We start from the raw sequence: 10,167 nt of genomic DNA on the forward strand, positions 1-10,167 counted from the left end.
ATAAATAAATAAATGAATCTTTTTTAAAAATCAGGATATTATGACAATTTCCCAACAGATGTAAATAAAATCTCAAAAGGAAGATAATTCTTTTTTTTTAAGATTTTATTTTATTTATTTGACAGACAGAGATCACAAGTAGGCAGAGAGGCAGGCAGAAAGAGAGAGGCGGAAGCAGGCTCCCTGCTGAGCAGAGAGCCTGATGTGGGGCTCGATCCCGGGGATTCCTTGACATACAGTGAACATTCATGAATATTTGTGGTTGAATAAATCAGAATTTCCTATTAACCCTTCTATGAATCTAGTTATCAGTGTAGATCATGATCTCAAGGTTGTGAAATCAAGCTCTGTGTCACACTTAAGCTCAGCACAGAGTCTGTTTGACATTCTGTCTCTCCTCTCCCTCTGCCCCACTCCCAACACATGCACACCCTCTCTCTCTCTCTCTCTCTCTCAAATAAACATTTTTTTAAAATAGGGAAAGTGAAATGTTTTATTTCTGTCAGTGTGCCCCCCCATTTTAAATTATATGTTGGACTTATTTGGGGAATTATCAATAATATTAATCTTTTCCTCCCTGCGGTTGCGTATTTTTCTAGGTCCACTGAAGAGTTATACACATAATGGCTCCCCAACAGAGTCTTCGGTAAATCCCAAGAAGACATAATCAAAGACAACTCACAAACCTGAAAAGGTGCAGCCACTATTCCCAGAATAGCAGGACAAAGTCCCTGGAATCCCCATTCCCCTTACCCCTCCCTCCCTAGCATATTCACCAATGGGCAAGGGTCATTTAAGGCAAGAAAATACTGCCCTAGGACAGCACCACAGGGGAACTCTGGGCCCTTTGGCTTGTTCTTTTTAATATGGAGAATTCCCATCCCCTAATTGGTCGCTTGGCTGGAACTTTATCATTCAGGTCTCAGCTCAACTATCATCCCCTCAGAGAATAAGTCCCTAACTGCCCCACACTCTACTCCTATCACTTTCTATTGCTTGCGTTTTTTAAGATTTTTCTTCATAGGGCTTATCCCTTACCACATTTGTTTACTTGTTTATTGTCTCTGTTTTTCCAAGAGAATGAGAATAGGACATTGTATTCCCACCAACCAGAATTTGCATTTCTCACCCTTTTGAGAGGTGACTGTTACTTCCTCCAGTTCTTCTGTTTTGTTGGTATTACCCTCAGCTTATTTAATATTTATTGAGAACCTAGTATGCATCTGGCAACTGTTCTAGGTCCTTGGGTTATAGCAAAGGAAAAAGAATCTCTGCCCTTATGGAGTTTCCTTTTGTGGAAAGGGGTAGACAATAAACAAACAAATAAATATATACCATATAGGACAAATAAGTGCTACAGGAAGAAAATAAAGTAGATTAGGGGACAGAAAGTGATGGGCTGGTGAACATGACTGTTTGGTGGGAGATCAACAATCATCTTTCTGGGGAGGTAACCTGAAGGTTTGAGGAAGGGAGCCACATAGTTACTGGAGAAGAGCACGCCAGGCAGAGAGCTGTCACATGCCAAGAACGTAAGGAGCAACAGAATTGGTGTGTTCAAGAAACAAGGAAGTGAGTACAGTAGGCAGAGGGTGAATGAGGAAATTAAGTAAGAGATTAGTGGGGGGACCAGATCAGGTGGTGCTCTGTAGCATCATAAAAACTTAGGCTCTTATTCTTAGTGAAATGCTAAACCACCTGGAGGGTTCTGGAGTAAAATGATCAGACTCACCTTTTGAAAGGAAACTGAGTTCATACTCAGTTTTACATCCTGAGTATGTAAAACTCATACTATGAGTTATTAATTAACATACTATTATTTGTTAATTAACACACTATGACTTGATGGGAATGGGGGGGATATAAGAATAAAAGGAGAGGACAGATGGGGTCTATCAAAATAGCCTGTAAGAAAGGATGTTGGCCTGGACCAGATGGTAAGAAATAAAGTCTTTGGGACATATTTTGAAGAAAAAGCTGATAGGATTTGGTGAAGGACCCATTGTGGAATGCAAAGGCAAATGTCAAGGTCCTGATTTCAGTTCCCTCTCTAATCCATTTGCTTTAGAGCTTCCCCAGTGAGCCTCTAATTATATCTCCTCAGCAAATCACTTCCAGGAGCCCACTTGGGTCCTCCTCCATAGGGCAGATCCTGGTCCCCACCTTGTATGCCCCTCCATGACCATGTAACCATATTATTCTCAGAATCCCTACTTTCCTCCCCTTCTTTATTTTACCAATCCCTTACTCTCATCCTCCACTCAAATAAAAAATACACTGCTTCTGAAACATTCAAATCCCATCTGTTCCATAAAGCTCATTCAGTTTAAACTGATCTCTGTCTTTTAAAATTTACAGAAATTGTAAAATTCATCACACAAGCAATTATTTTGCACTGTGATGCCTCTTCTTATTGTCAATATAAGTATTTTATTATTATTTCACATTTCATGGGATTTTACAGATTAAAATATAAATTCTTCATGCATACAGAATCTATCTTATATCCTTATATTCTCTTATAACATTGTATCTTCTAGCACATCGTGTCTTATACTTAATAGATGGTAAATAATGTGCACATCTGATGTATATATATATATATATACACACACACATATACATACACAAATGCATATATATATATATACACACATATATATACATATATATATACACATATGTATATGACTTTGATTATACCTTAGTGGTAGCCACAGCCTCCGTTTCCTCATCAGTATCTCCTTCCTGTTCCCATATAATTAACATCTTAACCACTCCCAAGTGGCTGTTTTAGACCTGAAATACAGCACTGATACAGGGAAGAAAGTTAAGATAAAACTAAATTGTTAAGTTGTAATATTACTTTGGAGATATAAAATGCAAGACTGGAGAACTAATACTCAATTTGTTAGGCAATTGTGAGTCATTAAATGTTTTTGAACAAGGAAGTGATAACACAATAGCCATGATTTAGTAAAGGAAATTAATTTGCCTATTTGTATGTTACAAATTGGAAGAGAAACAGGCAAGTGAGGGCTGATATTCCTCAGTTAACTATTGAAAGGATCTATGTGAAAAGGATTAAGAGCTTGAAATAAGGGGCTGGCAGATGAAATGTGAAGTATGCAATGCAAGGAATGTTCTAAGTGAAGGACTTTCAATACATTGGAAAGGCTGATTGAAAAAGAAAGAGGAGTTACATATGACAAGTTATAATTCTCAATGTGTGAAGATTATTATATTATTTATAGAAACAAAGTTGACTGGGGGAAGAACACAGTGAGTTATTTTCAATATGTTTAATTTGAGATGGCATTTATCTTGCAGAGGTACCGAGGAAGCAGCTGGAAATAGAGGATTAAGAAAGAAGTGTTAGTACTAGATATAGAGCTTTGCGAGAGACAATGGTTTGCAAAAGCATAACCTTCAACCTCCCTAAATTAGCCTGTTGCCTCCACTTAGACTAGTACAACTACCACAGCCCTAACTATTCCCAACAACAGTTCGCACCCAACAGGAACATTCAAAAGAGAGAAGAAGGAATTACAAAGTATTGGTTTGACTGGAGCTAGAATGGCAAGCCACACCTCTGCTCAAATAGGATTATCCTCCCTTAACTTAAATTCTTCCCTTGTTATATCATGGGAACATATATTACAGGCCTGTGAGTGTCTCTCAAATATATCCTATACCAGTAATTTTCACAGTAATGATATAGTAAATATGATAGCTGACCTGGATTGCAGTAATAATGTCTTCTCAGATCTCATGTTACACTTTATGTCTTAGTTGTGATATTACTTATTTGCCTCAGTGAACCACACACCCACACACAATTTCTAAAAACTGCATTCTCTAGAAGCATGGTGCAATTCCATACAGATCAAGCACTACCTCCACAATTGACTTGCTCAGCTTCTCTCCCAGTTGATAAAAGCATAAATCCAAAAATGCAGCAAAGCTAAGAGAATGGTTTTGCTGAATTGGATTAATATCAATTGGAAGCAATGGTGAATGACTCATAAAACACCAGAGCAGTGTGAATGTGTTTAAAGAAGATTGAAAAAGAACCCAAGTGCGATTTCTCCTAAGTCTCATCAGGTAAATATGGAACTTACCGCCAAGAAAACCTAGAAGCAAAGTACTACTTACAACCCTAGACAAATGGGAAAAAGGAATAACTGAAATTACAGTATATAAAACTAAACCAATCATTATGAGAACAACAAAAGTTACAGTTTAAGGGAGGAAGCTATACAGAAAATTGGCACTGGGAAAGTGCAAAAAGATAGATACTCTGAGTGGTTTCAAGTACTGAAAACTGACTAAGATTGACAAAGAATTCCATATGCTTTCTTACAGGTCTGTATCTCTTATAACTACACATATAACAAATACCACTTTGAACACAAGCTATTCCTGACTTGGAAGCAAACAAATTATATACTTATAAAGATGTTTTAATATGGGAGAATATTTAGAAATCATCAGTCTTAGGAGAAACTCCAGATGAAAGGTCATATGCTAATTTGGGGAGCTGTGACTTTTAAACATTAGGAATGCAAGCACAGGAAAAAAGGGTTAGGTGTATGTTAACATTTCTTAAATTGTGTTCCCTATGATTTTATTTGTAAAATATAATACAGTGATTTCAAATCAATATTTAACTATTTAGTTGCCATAAGCTTCTAAGACACTAGAAGAGAGAAGAATAATATAGTAGAAAGAAAACAAAACAATTCCAGGGAAATGAAGCACTCCTTTAAATGTTAACATTTGTCCCCTGCACTAACATTGGTTTTCTTACACTTGCACGTGAGCATTTGTGTGTGTGTGTGTGTGTGTACATGTGAGCCCATGTTGAAAGGCAAAGGGTATTTTCATTACCTGTGGCATTACGTAAATAATGGAAATCAGAACCTTCATATCTCATGGAGCAGTGGGGATACAAATCACTAGCTAATATGTAATAATACTAAATAACAGGATTATGAATCTCTGAATAAATTAGGGCATTAAAAATCTAAACAGGTAGAAATGAAATAACATGTAAGATGAAAACCTTGTTGAAGCCACTGGACAGACTTTGTAGAGGCTGAACACTGGATAGCAGTGAACAATTCTGAGGAGTGCCATTCCCAGTCTGTGTGAATAGCTCATCTGAAATTTCTCAATCAACAACCTATGGAGCAAGAAGTGGCTACCCTGCTTAGGATAGATAGGCAAACACTTTTTTCCCTGTCAATAGAGAGTCGGGTTCCAAACTACACAGGTGCCAATTCTGGTTTAAATAATGGTTAGTACTTTAAAAGGCCAGGCAATGAGTTTCCAGGCCATACCTGGAAACTATTTCATGCACTCTTACACCTTTAAATTCCAATGAGACTAAGATAAAATTATAACATTTTCTGAGTAATTCTGGTGTATTTCTCTTTCTAAAATAGATTTTATTGGCATATTCCCTCTAACTAGAAGATAAGAAAATAAAGCACACAAACTTTAAAAGTTGGGCCTCAATAATTATAGTTCTTAAAATTCTTCTCAAATGAGAACAAATAACAATTCTTATTTATTCCATCTTTCTCCATGTTACAACTGTGATCTTTAAACCATGAAAAAAACTAAATCACTCTGTAACATTTTCAGACAGAATATTGTGTTTTACTAAAAACACAGTAAGAAATAGAATAGTTACTTCAAAACCTTACAATCATTTCAAGCACCAAGTAGCTCTCTGATGGTAATAAACATTGGTTATTACAAAGTTGACCTTGGCCTGAACTTATGACCTAAACCTCAAAGCTTATACTAAACTAACTTTCAGTTATAGCTCTGTGTGACCCTCTCACTGCTGCCAAAAGTCACCAGGGTCTTGAAGTATTCAAAATCTCATTTATTTAAATGCCTTTAAATTCAGGATAGCTATAAAGAGCATTGATAAATTCAAAGGCTAATACATTGTTTTCAACATTCAGTGTGGGTTGACTGAGTTTTGGTAATCAAATACCATTCTTTTTTTTTTTTTTTAAAGATTTAATTTATTTATTTGACAGAGAGATCACAAGTAGGCAGAGAGGCAGGCAGAGAGAGAGAGAGGAGGAAGCAGGCTCCCCGCTGAGCAGAGAGCCCAGTGTGGGACTCGATCCCAGGACCCTGAGATCATGACCCGAGCCGAAGGCAGCGGCTTAACCCACTGAGCCACCCAGGCGCCCCAATCATATACCATTCTTAAAAGCAACCAATATATGTTTGAAATAATTAGCTAGCACTTACTAAATAAACAAAACCTACTTTATTTAATATAAATGTTAGACAAAACCTATGTAAAGCAATTTAATAGTTTACTCTTCAAATTATTGGGTCAAAAGTGTGCCAAAGTAATGCTGTCATAACTTCCCCAGTGCTATTAAATCTACCAAGGGAGCAATGAGTGTTACATTACTTAAAATAATGACACTACCTTTCTTTCCTCAAAATAAGGAGCACTGGTGAATGTTTAATAAATGAAATTCAAGAAGGTCATAGGAAAAAGCTATAATTTTAGAACTGAGTATCTCACAAATTCAAATTGTTTTTCTAGCACAAGTCTAACACTGATACCAATCATATCAAACATATCAAGTATATCAAGTATAATGGTATTATGAATTCCCTCTATGCCTATCTCATATCTAGGATCTCTCTGTTTGATTTCTGGATGGTCTATTGGTCTACTGCCTTTCCCAGGTAGGGCTACACTTCAAATGAGCAGTGTCTGGCTATCGCCGTCCAGCAGCAATAATAACGACCCTCTGTCCGGTTGGGTTTCAAAAAAGTGCTTTATTTCCTATGGCCATCGCTTATATAGGGGAGCTAAGCCAATCAGCATAGACAGCGATATGCATCCACCAATCTTAAGCTTGTTACCAAGTACCCACAGCACAGCAATAGTTCAACAGCCAATAGGTAGTACTTCCTGTTTATGATCAGTCACTCTAGACACACCTTCTGGCAAATCGCCAGGCGCCATTTTGCAAAGCTCTGCGGTTGACGGATCTCCGGGCCCCTGGAGCATCCGCCCTCGACATCTGGCCTTCCTCATTATCTTGCTTCCAAGATCACTACTTCCACTCAAAACATTGTCGGGAGTGGGTTTTTTTTTTTTTTAAGATTTTATTTATTTATTTGACAGACAGATCACAAGTAGGCAGAGAGGCAGGCAGAGAGAGAGAGGGAAGCAGGCTCCCTGCTGAGCAGAGAGCCTGACGTGGGGCTTGATCCCAGGACCCTGAGATCACCAGCTGAGCCGAAGGCAGAGGCTTTAACTCACTGAGCCACCCAGGCACCCCATTGGGAGTGGGATTTTTACCTTTCATATAAAATTAGGTGAGTCCCTTCTGGCAGGAAAGCTGCTGGTTTCATGGCCTGCTCCACACAGCAAAACTACCATACCAATCAAGTTGGAAAATGTGGGAGCAGCTCTAGGCAAGAACTCAATTGGTTCCCAATGCTTTTATCCAAAGTTCAGCAGTTTTGCATTAATAAATGCTTCCCAATTTGTTTTTTGCCTTCAGCTGATTTCAAGAACCATGGAATGTTTATTTCTGACAATACTGTCCAGTTTTATAATTGTTTTTAGGGAGAGGGCTTGCCTCCCTCCTCACTCTGGAATAGAGGAAGTTGGCTTCTCAACTGATTTTCTGTGTATTATGGGTCATATTTTCCAGCTTCTTCACATCCTTAGTAATTTTTCATTGGATGCCATACATCATGAATTTCACATATGCTTGAGCTTCATTAGGACACAGTTAAGTTCACCAAAACAATTTGGTGATATGCACTGAATGTTTGTGTTCTCAAAATTCATATTTTGAAATCCTAATGCCCAAAGTGATGGTATTAGGAGGTAAAGCCTTTGGGAAGTGATCAGGTCATGAGGGTGGAGCCCTATGAATGGGATTTATGCCCTTACAAAAGAGACCCCAGAAAGGCCTCTCAGCTAAAGACAGAGAAAAGACAGCCATTACAAACCAGAAAGACAGCTCTCACCAGACACCAAATCTTCCAGAGCCTTGATCTTAAACTTCCCAGTCTCCAGAATTGTGAAATAAATGTTTGCTGTTTAAGCACCCAGTCTATTGGTATTTTGTTAGAGCAGCTTGGGTTAAGACATGTCATCTTGGGTCCTTCTTTTAAGCTTTATTAGGTAAGAACAGAGCAGCTTTCAGCCTACAGATAATATTGCCATATTACTGAGTTAAAACTCCTCTGAATACTTTATCTGATGATCTTATAATCTTATCTTTTCTGGAGTGAGTAATAATGAACCATTCTAGGTGATAAGAACTTCAACTATTCCCCATCCTATGTGTGTCTGGATGATTATTCCTTCTAATTTCTTCAGATGGTGCCTTCCATGGCCTTAGGAAGTTTCCTTAATAACATGTGCTCATAAAATTATTCAGCTGAAGCTTCACAGGAGACTTGTAGATCTCTTAAGTTCTTACACAGATCTCTCTTCTTTGGTTCCCTGCCCTGAAATCTCTAGCTGTTATTCTCCCAGATTTCCAGCTCTGTCCTCTTAACTCAGGGAGACTACCCAGATCCATTTGAGCTTTCCTTCATGCACCATAACCTGGAATCTCTCTCCAGACAGTAAACTGGGACGATCATATTGCCCTCCTCATCTGCTTCCCATCTCTCAGGAAATTGTCCTTTATTGTTTGACATTCAGTGTCTTGAAACCATTGTTCCATTCATTTTGTCTGGTTATTTTTTTCAAGTTAATTCAGGTAGGAAAGTAAATCTAATACCTCTTGGGCCACCTTTCCCAGAGGCAGAAGTTAGGAAGGCTTATTTTAATCTCAGCAAAACATTTAATTGAAGTCTATTGATTTTTCTGCCTGAATTTGTTTCTCCACCACCCTCCTTTAAACCATGCATGTTCATTGTCACTCAAGATAAACTTGATCCAGTCTTAATCATACAGCACTGTATTTTTTTAAGTATTTACTATTGCCAGTCACTGCCCAGTGCTGAAGAAACAAAGACAAATTAAAACAGCAACTATATGGTAAGGGGGTATGTAGCCTGGTTTCTCAGTGTCTAGTCTTTCAGAGCAGCAATCTCTCTATATTTCCCTCATCCAGATCCATATAACTTTACTATTTACTATTATTTCTATTACTTATCACTGTACATTGAATATGCCTAATTTATTTAGGTATAAAGAGGATATTTTTAAACACATTTTCCTTCTGAAAGTAAATTTTTCTCTTCATGCCATCCTTCTATAATAAAGGGAAAACATTTTCCCTTCTGTTATCGAAGCTTACATTTATCTGTTTTTCTCTCATTACATTAATTTTATTTGGGCAAAAGAACAAAAATCATGTTTAGGCTTAGGATAGGAAATAACACAGCAGGGCTCCACAAATAGAGCTTAATTGCAGTAATTACTTATGTTAATTATATATCAACTGATTATTTTTAAGACATATTTATTGAGCACCATGAGCTTTCAGAGGTACCCATCATTCTCCCACTATCTTTTTCAGATTCTATATCCATGCTCAGAATAATCAACTATCATTTGACACATGGTATAATAAGTACCTAATGAAATCCCAATTAAAGTTGTATTTGAGATGCTTAATCTTAGAGCTAAATTAGAAATAAGTACATGATTCAAGAATCCACATCAGACAGGAGAGACACAACTATATCTTGACTAAGTGGAAAGGACAAGCACAGATGAAGCCTTTTAATGTGCTTTCCAAAACCTGTTATAAAACATTATTGTACCTTAAGAGATGACACCAAGAGATATCTTTTTTTTTTTTTAAATAGACAGTTCCTTTTCATATGCTGACTTGAGTGATTTTAGTTCTCATTATTACTGTCATCTGTTAGAGAGAGGAAAAAAGGGGGGTGGGGTGAAAGCACGTTATTTTCCATAAGGCAGGAACATCAGTATGGAGCCAGCCTTTGAGCATACTAAGTTTAATTTACTGAGTTGCAATAAGCAGGAGAATGTGCCGACTGTCTCTTAGCTGTTCATTTCAAACAACTTATCTTCATTTGGAGCTGAGACACTTGGTGCTTGCTGGGTACAGTGCTTCCTCTCTCTCCTCCCCCTACCCTACTACCCCCAGCTAATTTTTCCCCTTTAAGGTTTAATGAATT

The sequence above is a fragment of the Neovison vison genome, chromosome 9 (genome assembly GCF_020171115.1).
Source record: "Neovison vison isolate M4711 chromosome 9, ASM_NN_V1, whole genome shotgun sequence".
Lineage (NCBI taxonomy): Eukaryota > Metazoa > Chordata > Mammalia > Carnivora > Mustelidae > Neogale > Neogale vison.